Here is a 19,774-nt window from a genome sequence, read left to right on the forward strand (position 1 = left end):
CCGGGGTCCGACTTCGTGCACGCCGCACCTTGGAGCACACATCGGGGCGCTCCCGGGTTCGCACCGGCGTTGCGCACCGTGGTGGGCACCTCGGAGCACACCAAGGTGGGCAGCGAGGTGCGCACCTTTGATGCGATGCCTTCACTAATTTCCATAAAAGGCAAAAAAAAAACGAGATTTTAAAATTTCCGTTTTGAAAGATAGTGAGAAAAAGGGAATGCTGGTGCCATCTTGAGCCCGCCCTGGTGCGCAGCCCAGCCAAGGTTTGCGCACCAAGGTGCCCACCCTGGCGAAGGTGCGCGCCCGGGCAATTAACCCAACTTCCAACTTCGCGCGCGCCAGGGTGGGAGCGCACCCAACAACCGGGCCTGGGAAGAGCCAATGCGAGAAACCCCACCAAACTCTCTGACAAAAAAAGAGGGGGCGCTCCAGTAACCCCGCTTCGGAGCGCACCCTGGGCAAACCCAGCCAAGGTGCCCACCCCGGCCAAGGTGCAGGCGAGGTGCGCACCCGGGGCAAACCGGGCTCCGACAACGTGCACGCCGCACCTTGGAGCACACTTCGTAGCGCTCCCGGGTGCGCACCTCAGAGCACACCAAGGTGGGCAGCGAGGTGCGCACCTTTGATGCGCTGCCTTCACTAATTTCCAGAAAAGGCAAAAAAAAAAGGAGATTTTAAAATTTCCGTTTTGAAAGATAGTGAAAAAAACGGAACGCGCGTGCCATCTTGAGCCCGCCCTGGTGCGCAGCCCAGGTAAGGTGCCACCCTGGCAAAGGTGCGCACCCGGGCAATTAACCCTACTTCCGACTTCGTGCGCGCCAGGGTGGCAACCGGGCCTCGGAAGAGCCAATGCGAGAAACCCCACCAAACGCTCCGACAAAAAAAGAGGCGGCGCTCCAATAACCCCGCTTCGGAGCGCAGCCGGGGCAAACCAAGCCAAGGTGCCCACCCCGACGAAGGTGCACGCGAGGTGCGCACCCGGGGCAAACCGGGCTCCGACAACGTGCACGCAGCACCTTGGAGCACACTTCGAAGCACTCCCGGGTGCCCACCGGCGTTGCGCACCGTGGTGGGCAGCGAGGTGCGCACCTTTGATGCGCTGCCTTCACTAATTTCCAGAAAAAGGCAAAAAAAAATGAGATTTTAAAATTTCCGTTTTGAAAGATAGTGAAAAAAAAGGAACGCGGGTGCCATCTTGAGCCCGCCCTGGTGCGCAGCCCAGGCAAGGCATGCGCACCAAGGTGCCCACCCGAGGTGCACACCCGGGGCAAACCGGGCTCCGACTTCGTGCAGGCCGCACCTTGGAGCACACTTCGGAGCGCTCCTTGGTGCGCACCATGGTGCCCACCAGGGCGCACCCGAGGCAAACCGGGCTCCGACTTCGTGCACGCCGCACCTTGGAGCACACATCGGAGCGCTCCCAGGTTCGCACCAGCGTTGCGCACCTTTGATGCGCTGCCTTCACTAATTTCCAGAAAAGGCAAAAAAAAACGATATTTTAAAATTTCCGTTCTGAAAGATAGTGAAAAAAACGGAACGCGGGTGCCATCTTGAGCCCTTCCTGATGCGCAGCCCAGGCAAGTTGTGCGCACCAAGGTGCCCACCCTGGCGGAGGTGCGCGCCCGGGGCAAACCGGGCTCCGACTTCGTGCACTGCATGGTGCCCACCAAGGCGCGCAACCCAGCCAAGGTGCCCACCGCAGCGAAGGTGCACGCGAGGTGCGCACCCGAGGTGCACACCCGGGGCAAACCGGGCTCCGACTTCGTGCACGCCGCACCTTGGAGCACACTTCAGAGCGCTCCTTGGTACGCACCAGGGCGCGCAACCCAGCCAAGGTGCTCACCCCGGCGAAGGTGCACGCGAGGTGCGCACCCGGGGCAAACCGGGCTCGGACTTCGTGCACGCCGCACCTTGGAGCACACATCGGAGCGCTCCCGGGTTCGCACCAGCATTGCGCACCTTTGATGCGCTGCCTTCACTAATTTCCAGAAAAGGCAAAAAAAAGAAAAAAATGAGATTTTAAAATTTCCGTTTTGAAAGATAGTGAAAAAAACGGAACGCGGGTGCCATCTTGAGCCCGCCCTGGTGTGCAGCCCAGGCAAGTTGTGCGCACCAAGGCACCCACCCTGGCCAAGGTGGGTCACGGGGTGGGTCCTAGGGTGGGTAACGGGGTGGGTACTAAGGTGCGTGCCAAGGTGGGTCATAGGGTGGGTGCCAAGGTGGGCACCAGGGTGGGTGTGCACCAACCCTAGCCAGGGTAGGTCACGGGGTGGTTGTCGGGGTGGGCGTCAAGGAGCCAAGGTGGGTGGCAAGTAGCCAAGTTGCGTGCCAAGGTGGGTGTCGGGGTGGGTGCCAAGGATCCAAGGTGGGTGCCAAGGAACCAAGGTGGGTGTCTGGGTGGGTGCCGAGGTGGGAGCCAGGGTGGGTCCCAAGGTGAGTGCAAAGGTGGGTGCCAGGGTCAAGGTGAGTGCCAATGTGGGTTCCAAGGTGCCAGGGTCAGGGTGAGTGCCAATGTGGGTTCAAAGGTGCTAAGTTGGGTGCGAGGTTGGGTGCGAGGGTGGGTGGGTGCCAAGGTGTGCTAGGTGGAAGCCCGGGTGGGTCGGCATCCCATGGGTGTCGAGTTGGGTGCCTGATGGGTGCTTCTTGTCAAGTTTTAGTCGTCGGGACTCATTTCGAGCCTTAGAGGTCGTTTCTTGTCCGGTTGCCCTGTCTTCGACCTGGGAACCCAATTTTGGTCCTCGGGTCCCATTTTTTTTTGTCTCGCATCCCACTTTTGGCCTGTGGCCTTTTCGGGGTCGATTCTCGTTTTGGGCATCAGAGCATGTTTCTTCTCCTAAAACCCAATATTTGTTTATTAAGTCTCGGAACACATTTTTGTTCTCGTGGACCCATCATGGGTCTTGGAACGCATTTGTGGTCCTTGGGTCCCATTTTGCATCCCGAAACTTGTGTTTTGGTGCTTGATCCCTATTTTGGGTGCCCACCTTGCACCAAGTGCGCACCCGGGGCAAACCGAGCGCCTTGGTGCACCGGGGCAAGATCGAGCGTGCACCCGAGGCGCCCCGAACATGCACCAAGGTGCACTCGGCCCACATGTGAGCGCAGGTCGTTGCGCCCGAGGTGGTGTGTGGGCACCGCGTTGCAGACGGGACACTGCACGCACACGACGCCCCCTCCAGGTGCACGCACGTAGGCCGGGCCGGGTGCACACCCGACGCCCTAGCAAGGTGCGCGCACCCGGGCAGGGCTCACACTTGGCGAACGGGGCGCACTTCGCGAGGGAGGGTGTGCACCTCGACGGGGGTGGGTGGCCGGGGTGGATTCGCACGTGGGTCGCGGTTTGCTAAGTACACACTGCGACAAGCTCATAACGGGTGCGATCATACCAGCGTTAGTGCACCGGATCCCATCAGAACTCCGCAGTTAAGCGCGCTTGGGCCGGAGTAGTACTGGGATGGGTGACCTCCCGGGAAGTCCCGGTGTTGCACCCTTTTTTAGTTTTTCGCCGGGCGTCGCAATGCTATTTGAATAAACCTTTTGCCCGTTTGCGTTCTCGTCGGGGCCGGGCCGGGCCGGGGTGCGCTGCCCGCACTACCGCGCGCGCGGGGGCGACACCGAGCGCGCACCCGAGGCGCCCCGAGCACACAGGCCACGGTGCAACCCGGGCGTTGTGCGCGCACCCCGGTGCGCCCGAGGTGCTGCGCGCGCACCCAGGTGAAATCGGTGTGCACCTCGGCCAGTGCGCGCTCGGTCGAGTCGCGCACGTTGGCCAAGGTGCACGGTGATGTTTCTTACTCTAAGGTTCCGCACCAGACGCCCGGGACAGGTGAGCGAAGCTGGGCGGGGCCGGGTGCGCGGCCGGGGCAGGTGCACGCAGCTGGAGAGAGCTTTGGAGCACACTTCGGAGCGCACCAATGATGCGCTCCATTCAAAAGTTTCCTGAAAAGGCAAAAAAAGTTGAGATTATAGAATTTCCCACTTGAGAGATTGTAAAAAAAAAAAATTTAAAATGAAGGAAACGCGGGTGCCAAGGTGTGCGCAGCCCAGCCAAGGTGTGCGCACCAAGGCGCCCACCCTGGCGAAGGTGCACGCAAGGTGCGCACCCGAGGCAAACCGGACAATTAACCCAACTTTCGACTTCGCGCGCACCTTGGAGCGCACTTCGGAGCGCTCCTTGGTGCGCACCAATCTTGGGCACCTCGGAGTGCACCATGGCGCCCACCAAGGTGCGCACCCGGGGCAAACCGAGCTCCGACTTCGTGCGCACCTTGGAGCGCACGAAAGGTGCGCACCATGGCGCCCACCAAGGTGCGCAGCCCAGCCAAGGCGTGCGCATCAAGGTGCGCACCCTGGCGAAGGTGCGCACCCGGGGCAAACCGAGCTCCGACTTCGTGCGCACCTTGGAGCGCACAAAAGGTGCGCAACCCAGCCAAGGTGTGCGCACCCCGGTCAAACCGAGCTCCGAATCGTGCGCACCAGAGGTGCACGCCATCGTGCGCACCTTGGAGCACACTTCGGAGCCCTCCTTGGTGCGCGCCGATGTTGCGCACCTCGGAGCGCACCCGGGGAAAACAATGCAATTAACCCGACTTTCGACTTCGTGGGCACCTCGGAGCGCTCTCGGGTTCGCACCTCGGAGCACACCGAGGTGCGCACCTTTGATGCGCTGCCTTCACCAATTTCCAGAAAAGGCAAGAAAACATTGAGAAGGTGTGCGCACCGAGGTGCCCACCCTGGCGAAGGTGCACGCGAGGTGCGCACCCGGGGCAAACCGGGCTCCGACTTCGTGCACGCCGCACCTTGGAGCACACTTCGGAGCGCTCCTTGGTGCGCACCAGGGCGCGCAACCCAGCCGAGGTGCCCACCCCGGCGAAGGTGCACGCGAGGTGCGCACCCGGGGCAAACCGGGCTCCGACTTCGTGCACGCCATGGTGCCCACCGCGGCGAAGGTGCACGCGAGGTGCGCACCCGGGGCAAACCGGGCTCCGACTTCGTGCACGCCGCACCTTGGAGCACACTTCAGAGCGCTCCTTGGTGCGCACCATGGTGCCCACCAGGGCGCGCAACCCCGCCGAAGGTGCACGCGAGGTGCGCACCCGGGGCAAACCGGGCTCCGACTTCGTGCACGCCGCACCTTGGAGCACACTTCGGAGCGCTCCTTGGTGCGCACCATGGTGCCCACCAGGGCGCGCAACCCCGCCGAAGGTGCACGCGAGGTGCGCACCCGGGGCAAACCGGGCTCCGACTTCGTGCACGCCATGGTGCGCACCGCGGCGAAGGTGCGCACCCGGGGCAAACCGGGCTCCGACTTCGTGCACGCCGCACCTTGGAGCACACTTCGGAGCGCTCCTTGGTGCGCACCAGGGCGCGCAACCCAGCCGAGGTGCCCACCCCGGCGAAGGTGCACGCGAGGTGCGTACCCGGGGCAAACCGGGCTCCGACTTCGTGCACGCCGCACCTTGGAGCACACTTCGGAGCGCTCCTTGGTGCGCACCATGGTGCCCACCAGGCCGCGCAACCCAGCCAAGGTGTGCGCACCAAGGTGCACGCGAGGTGCGCACCCGGGGCAAACCGGGGTCCGACTTCGTGCACGCCGCACCTTGGAGCACACATCGGGGCGCTCCCGGGTTCGCACCGGCGTTGCGCACCGTGGTGGGCACCTCGGAGCACACCAAGGTGGGCAGCGAGGTGCGCACCTTTGATGCGATGCCTTCACTAATTTCCATAAAAGGCAAAAAAAAAACGAGATTTTAAAATTTCCGTTTTGAAAGATAGTGAGAAAAAGGGAATGCTGGTGCCATCTTGAGCCCGCCCTGGTGCGCAGCCCAGCCAAGGTGTGCGCACCAAGGTGCCCACCCTGGCGAAGGTGCGCGCCCGGGCAATTAACCCAACTTCCAACTTCGCGCGCGCCAGGGTGGGAGCGCACCCAACAACCGGGCCTGGGAAGAGCCAATGCGAGAAACCCCACCAAACGCTCTGACAAAAAAAGAGGGGGCGCTCCAGTAACCCCGCTTCGGAGCGCACCCTGGGCAAACCCAGCCAAGGTGCCCACCCCGGCCAAGGTGCAGGCGAGGTGCGCACCCGGGGCAAACCGGGCTCCGACAACGTGCACGCCGCACCTTGGAGCACACTTCGTAGCGCTCCCGGGTGCGCACCTCAGAGCACACCAAGGTGGGCAGCGAGGTGCGCACCTTTGATGCGCTGCCTTCACTAATTTCCAGAAAAGGCAAAAAAAAAAGGAGATTTTAAAATTTCCGTTTTGAAAGATAGTGAAAAAAACGGAACGCGCGTGCCATCTTGAGCCCGCCCTGGTGCGCAGCCCAGGTAAGGTGCCCACCCTGGCAAAGGTGCGCACCCGGGCAATTAACCCTACTTCCGACTTCGTGCGCGCCAGGGTGGCAACCGGGCCTCGGAAGAGCCAATGCGAGAAACCCCACCAAACGCTCCGACAAAAAAAGAGGCGGCGCTCCAATAACCCCGCTTCGGAGCGCAGCCGGGGCAAACCCAGCCAAGGTGCCCACCCCGACGAAGGTGCACGCGAGGTGCGCACCCGGGGCAAACCGGGCTCCGACAACGTGCACGCAGCACCTTGGAGCACACTTCGAAGCACTCCCGGGTGCCCACCGGCGTTGCGCACCGTGGTGGGCAGCGAGGTGCGCACCTTTGATGCGCTGCCTTCACTAATTTCCAGAAAAAGGCAAAAAAAAATGAGATTTTAAAATTTCCGTTTTGAAAGATAGTGAAAAAAAAGGAACGCGGGTGCCATCTTGAGCCCGCCCTGGTGCGCAGCCCAGGCAAGGCATGCGCACCAAGGTGCCCACCCGAGGTGCACACCCGGGGCAAACCGGGCTCCGACTTCGTGCAGGCCGCACCTTGGAGCACACTTCGGAGCGCTCCTTGGTGCGCACCATGGTGCCCACCAGGGCGCGCAACCCAGCCAAGGTCTGCACACTAAGGTGCCCACCCCGGCGAAGGTGCACGCGAGGTGCGCACCCGGGGCAAACCGGGCTCCGACTTCGTGCACGCCATGGTGCCCACCGCGGCGAAGGTGCACGCGAGGTGCGCACCCGGGGCAAACCGGGCTCCGACTTCGTGCACGCCGCACCTTGGAGCACACTTCGGAGCGCTCCTTGGTGCGCACCATGGTGCCCACCAGGGCGCGCAACCCAGCCAAGGTGTGCGCACCAAGGTGCACGCGAGGTGCGCACCCGGGGCAAACCGGGGTCCGACTTCGTGCACGCCGCACCTTGGAGCACACATCGGAGCGCTCCCAGGTTCGCACCAGCGTTGCGCACCTTTGATGCGCTGCCTTCACTAATTTCCAGAAAAGGCAAAAAAAAACGATATTTTAAAATTTCCGTTCTGAAAGATAGTGAAAAAAACGGAACGCGGGTGCCATCTTGAGCCCTTCCTGGTGCGCAGCCCAGGCAAGTTGTGCGCACCAAGGTGCCCACCCTGGCGGAGGTGCGCGCCCGGGGCAAACCGGGCTCCGACTTCGTGCACTGCATGGTGCCCACCAAGGCGCGCAACCCAGCCAAGGTGCCCACCGCAGCGAAGGTGCACGCGAGGTGCACACCCGGGGCAAACCGGGCTCCGACTTCGTGCACGCCGCACCTTGGAGCACACTTCAGAGCGCTCCTTGGTGCGCACCAGGGCGCGCAACCCAGCCGAGGTGCCCACCCCGGCGAAGGTGCACGCGAGGTGCGCACCCGGGGCAAACCGGGCTCCGACTTCGTGCACGCCATGGTGCCCACCGCGGCGAAGGTGCGCACCCGGGGCAAACCGGGCTCCGACTTCGTGCACGCCGCACCTTGGAGCACACTTCGGAGCGCTCCTTGGTGCGCACCATGGTGCCCACCAGGCCGCGCAACCCAGCCAAGGTGTGCGCACCAAGGTGCACGCGAGGTGCGCACCCGGGGCAAACCGGGGTCCGACTTCGTGCACGCCGCACCTTGGAGCACACATCGGGGCGCTCCCGGGTTCGCACCGGCGTTGCGCACCGTGGTGGGCACCTCGGAGCACACCAAGGTGGGCAGCGAGGTGCGCACCTTTGATGCGATGCCTTCACTAATTTCCATAAAAGGCAAAAAAAAAACGAGATTTTAAAATTTCCGTTTTGAAAGATAGTGAGAAAAAGGGAATGCTGGTGCCATCTTGAGCCCGCCCTGGTGCGCAGCCCAGCCAAGGTTTGCGCACCAAGGTGCCCACCCTGGCGAAGGTGCGCGCCCGGGCAATTAACCCAACTTCCAACTTCGCGCGCGCCAGGGTGGGAGCGCACCCAACAACCGGGCCTGGGAAGAGCCAATGCGAGAAACCCCACCAAACTCTCTGACAAAAAAAGAGGGGGCGCTCCAGTAACCCCGCTTCGGAGCGCACCCTGGGCAAACCCAGCCAAGGTGCCCACCCCGGCCAAGGTGCAGGCGAGGTGCGCACCCGGGGCAAACCGGGCTCCGACAACGTGCACGCCGCACCTTGGAGCACACTTCGTAGCGCTCCCGGGTGCGCACCTCAGAGCACACCAAGGTGGGCAGCGAGGTGCGCACCTTTGATGCGCTGCCTTCACTAATTTCCAGAAAAGGCAAAAAAAAAAGGAGATTTTAAAATTTCCGTTTTGAAAGATAGTGAAAAAAACGGAACGCGCGTGCCATCTTGAGCCCGCCCTGGTGCGCAGCCCAGGTAAGGTGCCACCCTGGCAAAGGTGCGCACCCGGGCAATTAACCCTACTTCCGACTTCGTGCGCGCCAGGGTGGCAACCGGGCCTCGGAAGAGCCAATGCGAGAAACCCCACCAAACGCTCCGACAAAAAAAGAGGCGGCGCTCCAATAACCCCGCTTCGGAGCGCAGCCGGGGCAAACCAAGCCAAGGTGCCCACCCCGACGAAGGTGCACGCGAGGTGCGCACCCGGGGCAAACCGGGCTCCGACAACGTGCACGCAGCACCTTGGAGCACACTTCGAAGCACTCCCGGGTGCCCACCGGCGTTGCGCACCGTGGTGGGCAGCGAGGTGCGCACCTTTGATGCGCTGCCTTCACTAATTTCCAGAAAAAGGCAAAAAAAAATGAGATTTTAAAATTTCCGTTTTGAAAGATAGTGAAAAAAAAGGAACGCGGGTGCCATCTTGAGCCCGCCCTGGTGCGCAGCCCAGGCAAGGCATGCGCACCAAGGTGCCCACCCGAGGTGCACACCCGGGGCAAACCGGGCTCCGACTTCGTGCAGGCCGCACCTTGGAGCACACTTCGGAGCGCTCCTTGGTGCGCACCATGGTGCCCACCAGGGCGCACCCGAGGCAAACCGGGCTCCGACTTCGTGCACGCCGCACCTTGGAGCACACATCGGAGCGCTCCCAGGTTCGCACCAGCGTTGCGCACCTTTGATGCGCTGCCTTCACTAATTTCCAGAAAAGGCAAAAAAAAATGATATTTTAAAATTTCCGTTCTGAAAGATAGTGAAAAAAACGGAACGCGGGTGCCATCTTGAGCCCTTCCTGATGCGCAGCCCAGGCAAGTTGTGCGCACCAAGGTGCCCACCCTGGCGGAGGTGCGCGCCCGGGGCAAACCGGGCTCCGACTTCGTGCACTGCATGGTGCCCACCAAGGCGCGCAACCCAGCCAAGGTGCCCACCGCAGCGAAGGTGCACGCGAGGTGCGCACCCGAGGTGCACACCCGGGGCAAACCGGGCTCCGACTTCGTGCACGCCGCACCTTGGAGCACACTTCAGAGCGCTCCTTGGTACGCACCAGGGCGCGCAACCCAGCCAAGGTGCTCACCCCGGCGAAGGTGCACGCGAGGTGCGCACCCGGGGCAAACCGGGCTCGGACTTCGTGCACGCCGCACCTTGGAGCACACATCGGAGCGCTCCCGGGTTCGCACCAGCATTGCGCACCTTTGATGCGCTGCCTTCACTAATTTCCAGAAAAGGCAAAAAAAAGAAAAAAATGAGATTTTAAAATTTCCGTTTTGAAAGATAGTGAAAAAAACGGAACGCGGGTGCCATCTTGAGCCCGCCCTGGTGTGCAGCCCAGGCAAGTTGTGCGCACCAAGGCACCCACCCTGGCCAAGGTGGGTCACGGGGTGGGTCCTAGGGTGGGTAACGGGGTGGGTACTAAGGTGCGTGCCAAGGTGGGTCATAGGGTGGGTGCCAAGGTGGGCACCAGGGTGGGTGTGCACCAACCCTAGCCAGGGTAGGTCACGGGGTGGTTGTCGGGGTGGGCGTCAAGGAGCCAAGGTGGGTGGCAAGTAGCCAAGTTGCGTGCCAAGGTGGGTGTCGGGGTGGGTGCCAAGGATCCAAGGTGGGTGCCAAGGAACCAAGGTGGGTGTCTGGGTGGGTGCCGAGGTGGGAGCCAGGGTGGGTCCCAAGGTGAGTGCAAAGGTGGGTGCCAGGGTCAAGGTGAGTGCCAATGTGGGTTCCAAGGTGCCAGGGTCAGGGTGAGTGCCAATGTGGGTTCAAAGGTGCTAAGTTGGGTGCGAGGTTGGGTGCGAGGGTGGGTGGGTGCCAAGGTGTGCTAGGTGGAAGCCCGGGTGGGTCGGCATCCCATGGGTGTCGAGTTGGGTGCCTGATGGGTGCTTCTTGTCAAGTTTTAGTCGTCGGGACTCATTTCGAGCCTTAGAGGTCGTTTCTTGTCCGGTTGCCCTGTCTTCGACCTGGGAACCCAATTTTGGTCCTCGGGTCCCATTTTTTTTTGTCTCGCATCCCACTTTTGGCCTGTGGCCTTTTCGGGGTCGATTCTCGTTTTGGGCATCAGAGCATGTTTCTTCTCCTAAAACCCAATATTTGTTTATTAAGTCTCGGAACACATTTTTGTTCTCGTGGACCCATCATGGGTCTTGGAACGCATTTGTGGTCCTTGGGTCCCATTTTGCATCCCGAAACTTGTGTTTTGGTGCTTGATCCCTATTTTGGGTGCCCACCTTGCACCAAGTGCGCACCCGGGGCAAACCGAGCGCCTTGGTGCACCGGGGCAAGATCGAGCGTGCACCCGAGGCGCCCCGAACATGCACCAAGGTGCACTCGGCCCACATGTGAGCGCAGGTCGTTGCGCCCGAGGTGGTGTGTGGGCACCGCGTTGCAGACGGGACACTGCACGCACACGACGCCCCCTCCAGGTGCACGCACGTAGGCCGGGCCGGGTGCACACCCGACGCCCTAGCAAGGTGCGCGCACCCGGGCAGGGCTCACACTTGGCGAACGGGGCGCACTTCGCGAGGGAGGGTGTGCACCTCGACGGGGGTGGGTGGCCGGGGTGGATTCGCACGTGGGTCGCGGTTTGCTAAGTACACACTGCGACAAGCTCATAACGGGTGCGATCATACCAGCGTTAGTGCACCGGATCCCATCAGAACTCCGCAGTTAAGCGCGCTTGGGCCGGAGTAGTACTGGGATGGGTGACCTCCCGGGAAGTCCCGGTGTTGCACCCTTTTTTAGTTTTTCGCCGGGCGTCGCAATGCTATTTGAATAAACCTTTTGCCCGTTTGCGTTCTCGTCGGGGCCGGGCCGGGCCGGGGTGCGCTGCCCGCACTACCGCGCGCGCGGGGGCGACACCGAGCGCGCACCCGAGGCGCCCCGAGCACACAGGCCACGGTGCAACCCGGGCGTTGTGCGCGCACCCCGGTGCGCCCGAGGTGCTGCGCGCGCACCCAGGTGAAATCGGTGTGCACCTCGGCCAGTGCGCGCTCGGTCGAGTCGCGCACGTTGGCCAAGGTGCACGGTGATGTTTCTTACTCTAAGGTTCCGCACCAGACGCCCGGGACAGGTGAGCGAAGCTGGGCGGGGCCGGGTGCGCGGCCGGGGCAGGTGCACGCAGCTGGAGAGAGCTTTGGAGCACACTTCGGAGCGCACCAATGATGCGCTCCATTCAAAAGTTTCCTGAAAAGGCAAAAAAAGTTGAGATTATAGAATTTCCCACTTGAGAGATTGTAAAAAAAAAAAATTTAAAATGAAGGAAACGCGGGTGCCAAGGTGTGCGCAGCCCAGCCAAGGTGTGCGCACCAAGGCGCCCACCCTGGCGAAGGTGCACGCAAGGTGCGCACCCGAGGCAAACCGGACAATTAACCCAACTTTCGACTTCGCGCGCACCTTGGAGCGCACTTCGGAGCGCTCCTTGGTGCGCACCAATCTTGGGCACCTCGGAGTGCACCATGGCGCCCACCAAGGTGCGCACCCGGGGCAAACCGAGCTCCGACTTCGTGCGCACCTTGGAGCGCACGAAAGGTGCGCACCATGGCGCCCACCAAGGTGCGCAGCCCAGCCAAGGCGTGCGCATCAAGGTGCGCACCCTGGCGAAGGTGCGCACCCGGGGCAAACCGAGCTCCGACTTCGTGCGCACCTTGGAGCGCACAAAAGGTGCGCAACCCAGCCAAGGTGTGCGCACCCCGGTCAAACCGAGCTCCGAATCGTGCGCACCAGAGGTGCACGCCATCGTGCGCACCTTGGAGCACACTTCGGAGCCCTCCTTGGTGCGCGCCGATGTTGCGCACCTCGGAGCGCACCCGGGGAAAACAATGCAATTAACCCGACTTTCGACTTCGTGGGCACCTCGGAGCGCTCTCGGGTTCGCACCTCGGAGCACACCGAGGTGCGCACCTTTGATGCGCTGCCTTCACCAATTTCCAGAAAAGGCAAGAAAACATTGAGAAGGTGTGCGCACCGAGGTGCCCACCCTGGCGAAGGTGCACGCGAGGTGCGCACCCGGGGCAAACCGGGCTCCGACTTCGTGCACGCCGCACCTTGGAGCACACTTCGGAGCGCTCCTTGGTGCGCACCAGGGCGCGCAACCCAGCCGAGGTGCCCACCCCGGCGAAGGTGCACGCGAGGTGCGCACCCGGGGCAAACCGGGCTCCGACTTCGTGCACGCCATGGTGCCCACCGCGGCGAAGGTGCACGCGAGGTGCGCACCCGGGGCAAACCGGGCTCCGACTTCGTGCACGCCGCACCTTGGAGCACACTTCAGAGCGCTCCTTGGTGCGCACCATGGTGCCCACCAGGGCGCGCAACCCCGCCGAAGGTGCACGCGAGGTGCGCACCCGGGGCAAACCGGGCTCCGACTTCGTGCACGCCGCACCTTGGAGCACACTTCGGAGCGCTCCTTGGTGCGCACCATGGTGCCCACCAGGGCGCGCAACCCCGCCGAAGGTGCACGCGAGGTGCGCACCCGGGGCAAACCGGGCTCCGACTTCGTGCACGCCATGGTGCGCACCGCGGCGAAGGTGCGCACCCGGGGCAAACCGGGCTCCGACTTCGTGCACGCCGCACCTTGGAGCACACTTCGGAGCGCTCCTTGGTGCGCACCAGGGCGCGCAACCCAGCCGAGGTGCCCACCCCGGCGAAGGTGCACGCGAGGTGCGTACCCGGGGCAAACCGGGCTCCGACTTCGTGCACGCCGCACCTTGGAGCACACTTCGGAGCGCTCCTTGGTGCGCACCATGGTGCCCACCAGGCCGCGCAACCCAGCCAAGGTGTGCGCACCAAGGTGCACGCGAGGTGCGCACCCGGGGCAAACCGGGGTCCGACTTCGTGCACGCCGCACCTTGGAGCACACATCGGGGCGCTCCCGGGTTCGCACCGGCGTTGCGCACCGTGGTGGGCACCTCGGAGCACACCAAGGTGGGCAGCGAGGTGCGCACCTTTGATGCGATGCCTTCACTAATTTCCATAAAAGGCAAAAAAAAAACGAGATTTTAAAATTTCCGTTTTGAAAGATAGTGAGAAAAAGGGAATGCTGGTGCCATCTTGAGCCCGCCCTGGTGCGCAGCCCAGCCAAGGTGTGCGCACCAAGGTGCCCACCCTGGCGAAGGTGCGCGCCCGGGCAATTAACCCAACTTCCAACTTCGCGCGCGCCAGGGTGGGAGCGCACCCAACAACCGGGCCTGGGAAGAGCCAATGCGAGAAACCCCACCAAACGCTCTGACAAAAAAAGAGGGGGCGCTCCAGTAACCCCGCTTCGGAGCGCACCCTGGGCAAACCCAGCCAAGGTGCCCACCCCGGCCAAGGTGCAGGCGAGGTGCGCACCCGGGGCAAACCGGGCTCCGACAACGTGCACGCCGCACCTTGGAGCACACTTCGTAGCGCTCCCGGGTGCGCACCTCAGAGCACACCAAGGTGGGCAGCGAGGTGCGCACCTTTGATGCGCTGCCTTCACTAATTTCCAGAAAAGGCAAAAAAAAAAGGAGATTTTAAAATTTCCGTTTTGAAAGATAGTGAAAAAAACGGAACGCGCGTGCCATCTTGAGCCCGCCCTGGTGCGCAGCCCAGGTAAGGTGCCCACCCTGGCAAAGGTGCGCACCCGGGCAATTAACCCTACTTCCGACTTCGTGCGCGCCAGGGTGGCAACCGGGCCTCGGAAGAGCCAATGCGAGAAACCCCACCAAACGCTCCGACAAAAAAAGAGGCGGCGCTCCAATAACCCCGCTTCGGAGCGCAGCCGGGGCAAACCCAGCCAAGGTGCCCACCCCGACGAAGGTGCACGCGAGGTGCGCACCCGGGGCAAACCGGGCTCCGACAACGTGCACGCAGCACCTTGGAGCACACTTCGAAGCACTCCCGGGTGCCCACCGGCGTTGCGCACCGTGGTGGGCAGCGAGGTGCGCACCTTTGATGCGCTGCCTTCACTAATTTCCAGAAAAAGGCAAAAAAAAATGAGATTTTAAAATTTCCGTTTTGAAAGATAGTGAAAAAAAAGGAACGCGGGTGCCATCTTGAGCCCGCCCTGGTGCGCAGCCCAGGCAAGGCATGCGCACCAAGGTGCCCACCCGAGGTGCACACCCGGGGCAAACCGGGCTCCGACTTCGTGCAGGCCGCACCTTGGAGCACACTTCGGAGCGCTCCTTGGTGCGCACCATGGTGCCCACCAGGGCGCGCAACCCAGCCAAGGTCTGCACACTAAGGTGCCCACCCCGGCGAAGGTGCACGCGAGGTGCGCACCCGGGGCAAACCGGGCTCCGACTTCGTGCACGCCATGGTGCCCACCGCGGCGAAGGTGCACGCGAGGTGCGCACCCGGGGCAAACCGGGCTCCGACTTCGTGCACGCCGCACCTTGGAGCACACTTCGGAGCGCTCCTTGGTGCGCACCATGGTGCCCACCAGGGCGCGCAACCCAGCCAAGGTGTGCGCACCAAGGTGCACGCGAGGTGCGCACCCGGGGCAAACCGGGGTCCGACTTCGTGCACGCCGCACCTTGGAGCACACATCGGAGCGCTCCCAGGTTCGCACCAGCGTTGCGCACCTTTGATGCGCTGCCTTCACTAATTTCCAGAAAAGGCAAAAAAAAACGATATTTTAAAATTTCCGTTCTGAAAGATAGTGAAAAAAACGGAACGCGGGTGCCATCTTGAGCCCTTCCTGGTGCGCAGCCCAGGCAAGTTGTGCGCACCAAGGTGCCCACCCTGGCGGAGGTGCGCGCCCGGGGCAAACCGGGCTCCGACTTCGTGCACTGCATGGTGCCCACCAAGGCGCGCAACCCAGCCAAGGTGCCCACCGCAGCGAAGGTGCACGCGAGGTGCACACCCGGGGCAAACCGGGCTCCGACTTCGTGCACGCCGCACCTTGGAGCACACTTCAGAGCGCTCCTTGGTGCGCACCAGGGCGCGCAACCCAGCCGAGGTGCCCACCCCGGCGAAGGTGCACGCGAGGTGCGCACCCGGGGCAAACCGGGCTCCGACTTCGTGCACGCCATGGTGCCCACCGCGGCGAAGGTGCGCACCCGGGGCAAACCGGGCTCCGACTTCGTGCACGCCGCACCTTGGAGCACACTTCGGAGCGCTCCTTGGTGCGCACCATGGTGCCCACCAGGCCGCGCAACCCAGCCAAGGTGTGCGCACCAAGGTGCACGCGAGGTGCGCACCCGGGGCAAACCGGGGTCCGACTTCGTGCACGCCGCACCTTGGAGCACACATCGGGGCGCTCCCGGGTTCGCACCGGCGTTGCGCACCGTGGTGGGCACCTCGGAGCACACCAAGGTGGGCAGCGAGGTGCGCACCTTTGATGCGATGCCTTCACTAATTTCCATAAAAGGCAAAAAAAAAACGAGATTTTAAAATTTCCGTTTTGAAAGATAGTGAGAAAAAGGGAATGCTGGTGCCATCTTGAGCCCGCCCTGGTGCGCAGCCCAGCCAAGGTTTGCGCACCAAGGTGCCCACCCTGGCGAAGGTGCGCGCCCGGGCAATTAACCCAACTTCCAACTTCGCGCGCGCCAGGGTGGGAGCGCACCCAACAACCGGGCCTGGGAAGAGCCAATGCGAGAAACCCCACCAAACTCTCTGACAAAAAAAGAGGGGGCGCTCCAGTAACCCCGCTTCGGAGCGCACCCTGGGCAAACCCAGCCAAGGTGCCCACCCCGGCCAAGGTGCAGGCGAGGTGCGCACCCGGGGCAAACCGGGCTCCGACAACGTGCACGCCGCACCTTGGAGCACACTTCGTAGCGCTCCCGGGTGCGCACCTCAGAGCACACCAAGGTGGGCAGCGAGGTGCGCACCTTTGATGCGCTGCCTTCACTAATTTCCAGAAAAGGCAAAAAAAAAAGGAGATTTTAAAATTTCCGTTTTGAAAGATAGTGAAAAAAACGGAACGCGCGTGCCATCTTGAGCCCGCCCTGGTGCGCAGCCCAGGTAAGGTGCCACCCTGGCAAAGGTGCGCACCCGGGCAATTAACCCTACTTCCGACTTCGTGCGCGCCAGGGTGGCAACCGGGCCTCGGAAGAGCCAATGCGAGAAACCCCACCAAACGCTCCGACAAAAAAAGAGGCGGCGCTCCAATAACCCCGCTTCGGAGCGCAGCCGGGGCAAACCAAGCCAAGGTGCCCACCCCGACGAAGGTGCACGCGAGGTGCGCACCCGGGGCAAACCGGGCTCCGACAACGTGCACGCAGCACCTTGGAGCACACTTCGAAGCACTCCCGGGTGCCCACCGGCGTTGCGCACCGTGGTGGGCAGCGAGGTGCGCACCTTTGATGCGCTGCCTTCACTAATTTCCAGAAAAAGGCAAAAAAAAATGAGATTTTAAAATTTCCGTTTTGAAAGATAGTGAAAAAAAAGGAACGCGGGTGCCATCTTGAGCCCGCCCTGGTGCGCAGCCCAGGCAAGGCATGCGCACCAAGGTGCCCACCCGAGGTGCACACCCGGGGCAAACCGGGCTCCGACTTCGTGCAGGCCGCACCTTGGAGCACACTTCGGAGCGCTCCTTGGTGCGCACCATGGTGCCCACCAGGGCGCACCCGAGGCAAACCGGGCTCCGACTTCGTGCACGCCGCACCTTGGAGCACACATCGGAGCGCTCCCAGGTTCGCACCAGCGTTGCGCACCTTTGATGCGCTGCCTTCACTAATTTCCAGAAAAGGCAAAAAAAAACGATATTTTAAAATTTCCGTTCTGAAAGATAGTGAAAAAAACGGAACGCGGGTGCCATCTTGAGCCCTTCCTGATGCGCAGCCCAGGCAAGTTGTGCGCACCAAGGTGCCCACCCTGGCGGAGGTGCGCGCCCGGGGCAAACCGGGCTCCGACTTCGTGCACTGCATGGTGCCCACCAAGGCGCGCAACCCAGCCAAGGTGCCCACCGCAGCGAAGGTGCACGCGAGGTGCGCACCCGAGGTGCACACCCGGGGCAAACCGGGCTCCGACTTCGTGCACGCCGCACCTTGGAGCACACTTCAGAGCGCTCCTTGGTACGCACCAGGGCGCGCAACCCAGCCAAGGTGCTCACCCCGGCGAAGGTGCACGCGAGGTGCGCACCCGGGGCAAACCGGGCTCGGACTTCGTGCACGCCGCACCTTGGAGCACACATCGGAGCGCTCCCGGGTTCGCACCAGCATTGCGCACCTTTGATGCGCTGCCTTCACTAATTTCCAGAAAAGGCAAAAAAAAGAAAAAAATGAGATTTTAAAATTTCCGTTTTGAAAGATAGTGAAAAAAACGGAACGCGGGTGCCATCTTGAGCCCGCCCTGGTGTGCAGCCCAGGCAAGTTGTGCGCACCAAGGCACCCACCCTGGCCAAGGTGGGTCACGGGGTGGGTCCTAGGGTGGGTAACGGGGTGGGTACTAAGGTGCGTGCCAAGGTGGGTCATAGGGTGGGTGCCAAGGTGGGCACCAGGGTGGGTGTGCACCAACCCTAGCCAGGGTAGGTCACGGGGTGGTTGTCGGGGTGGGCGTCAAGGAGCCAAGGTGGGTGGCAAGTAGCCAAGTTGCGTGCCAAGGTGGGTGTCGGGGTGGGTGCCAAGGATCCAAGGTGGGTGCCAAGGAACCAAGGTGGGTGTCTGGGTGGGTGCCGAGGTGGGAGCCAGGGTGGGTCCCAAGGTGAGTGCAAAGGTGGGTGCCAGGGTCAAGGTGAGTGCCAATGTGGGTTCCAAGGTGCCAGGGTCAGGGTGAGTGCCAATGTGGGTTCAAAGGTGCTAAGTTGGGTGCGAGGTTGGGTGCGAGGGTGGGTGGGTGCCAAGGTGTGCTAGGTGGAAGCCCGGGTGGGTCGGCATCCCATGGGTGTCGAGTTGGGTGCCTGATGGGTGCTTCTTGTCAAGTTTTAGTCGTCGGGACTCATTTCGAGCCTTAGAGGTCGTTTCTTGTCCGGTTGCCCTGTCTTCGACCTGGGAACCCAATTTTGGTCCTCGGGTCCCATTTTTTTTTGTCTCGCATCCCACTTTTGGCCTGTGGCCTTTTCGGGGTCGATTCTCGTTTTGGGCATCAGAGCATGTTTCTTCTCCTAAAACCCAATATTTGTTTATTAAGTCTCGGAACACATTTTTGTTCTCGTGGACCCATCATGGGTCTTGGAACGCATTTGTGGTCCTTGGGTCCCATTTTGCATCCCGAAACTTGTGTTTTGGTGCTTGATCCCTATTTTGGGTGCCCACCTTGCACCAAGTGCGCACCCGGGGCAAACCGAGCGCCTTGGTGCACCGGGGCAAGATCGAGCGTGCACCCGAGGCGCCCCGAACATGCACCAAGGTGCACTCGGCCCACATGTGAGCGCAGGTCGTTGCGCCCGAGGTGGTGTGTGGGCACCGCGTTGCAGACGGGACACTGCACGCACACGACGCCCCCTCCAGGTGCACGCACGTAGGCCGGGCCGGGTGCACACCCGACGCCCTAGCAAGGTGCGCGCACCCGGGCAGGGCTCACACTTGGCGAACGGGGCGCACTTCGCGAGGGAGGGTGTGCACCTCGACGGGGGTGGGTGGCCGGGGTGGATTCGCACGTGGGTCGCGGTTTGCTAAGTACACACTGCGACAAGCTCATAACGGGTGCGATCATACCAGCGTTAGTGCACCGGATCCCATCAGAACTCCGCAGTTAAGCGCGCTTGGGCCGGAGTAGTACTGGGATGGGTGACCTCCCGGGAAGTCCCGGTGTTGCACCCTTTTTTAGTTTTTCGCCGGGCGTCGCAATGCTATTTGAATAAACCTTTTGCCCGTTTGCGTTCTCGTCGGGGCCGGGCCGGGCCGGGGTGCGCTGCCCGCACTACCGCGCGCGCGGGGGGCGACACCGAGCGCGCACCCGAGGCGCCCCGAGCACACAGGCCACGGTGCAACCCGGGCGTTGTGCGCGCACCCCGGTGCGCCCGAGGTGCTGCGCGCGCACCCAGGTGAAATCGGTGTGCACCTCGGCCAGTGCGCGCTCGGTCGAGTCGCGCACGTTGGCCAAGGTGCACGGTGATGTTTCTTACTCTAAGGTTCCGCACCAGACGCCCGGGACAGGTGAGCGAAGCTGGGCGGGGCCGGGTGCGCGGCCGGGGCAGGTGCACGCAGCTGGAGAGAGCTTTGGAGCACACTTCGGAGCGCACCAATGATGCGCTCCA

General features: G+C 62.5%; 3 non-coding genes across 3 annotated transcripts; all 3 read left to right on the plus strand.

Annotated features, from left to right (window-relative positions):
• The first annotated feature begins 3,372 nt into the window (after positions 1-3,372).
• LOC131868372 (5S ribosomal RNA) lies at positions 3,373-3,491 on the plus strand. Its single transcript, XR_009366830.1, has one exon. It is a non-coding gene; the product is annotated as a 5S ribosomal RNA (ribosomal RNA).
• A 7,804-nt stretch (positions 3,492-11,295) lies between these two features.
• Positions 11,296-11,414, plus strand: LOC131868373 (5S ribosomal RNA). Its single transcript, XR_009366831.1, has one exon. It is a non-coding gene; the product is annotated as a 5S ribosomal RNA (ribosomal RNA).
• A 7,804-nt stretch (positions 11,415-19,218) lies between these two features.
• On the plus strand, positions 19,219-19,337 carry LOC131868374 (5S ribosomal RNA). Its single transcript, XR_009366832.1, has one exon. It is a non-coding gene; the product is annotated as a 5S ribosomal RNA (ribosomal RNA).
• Positions 19,338-19,774: the final 437 nt, after the last annotated feature.

Source organism: Cryptomeria japonica, unplaced genomic scaffold, assembly GCF_030272615.1.
Source record: "Cryptomeria japonica unplaced genomic scaffold, Sugi_1.0 HiC_scaffold_205, whole genome shotgun sequence".
In the NCBI taxonomy this organism is placed as follows: domain Eukaryota; kingdom Viridiplantae; phylum Streptophyta; class Pinopsida; order Cupressales; family Cupressaceae; genus Cryptomeria; species Cryptomeria japonica.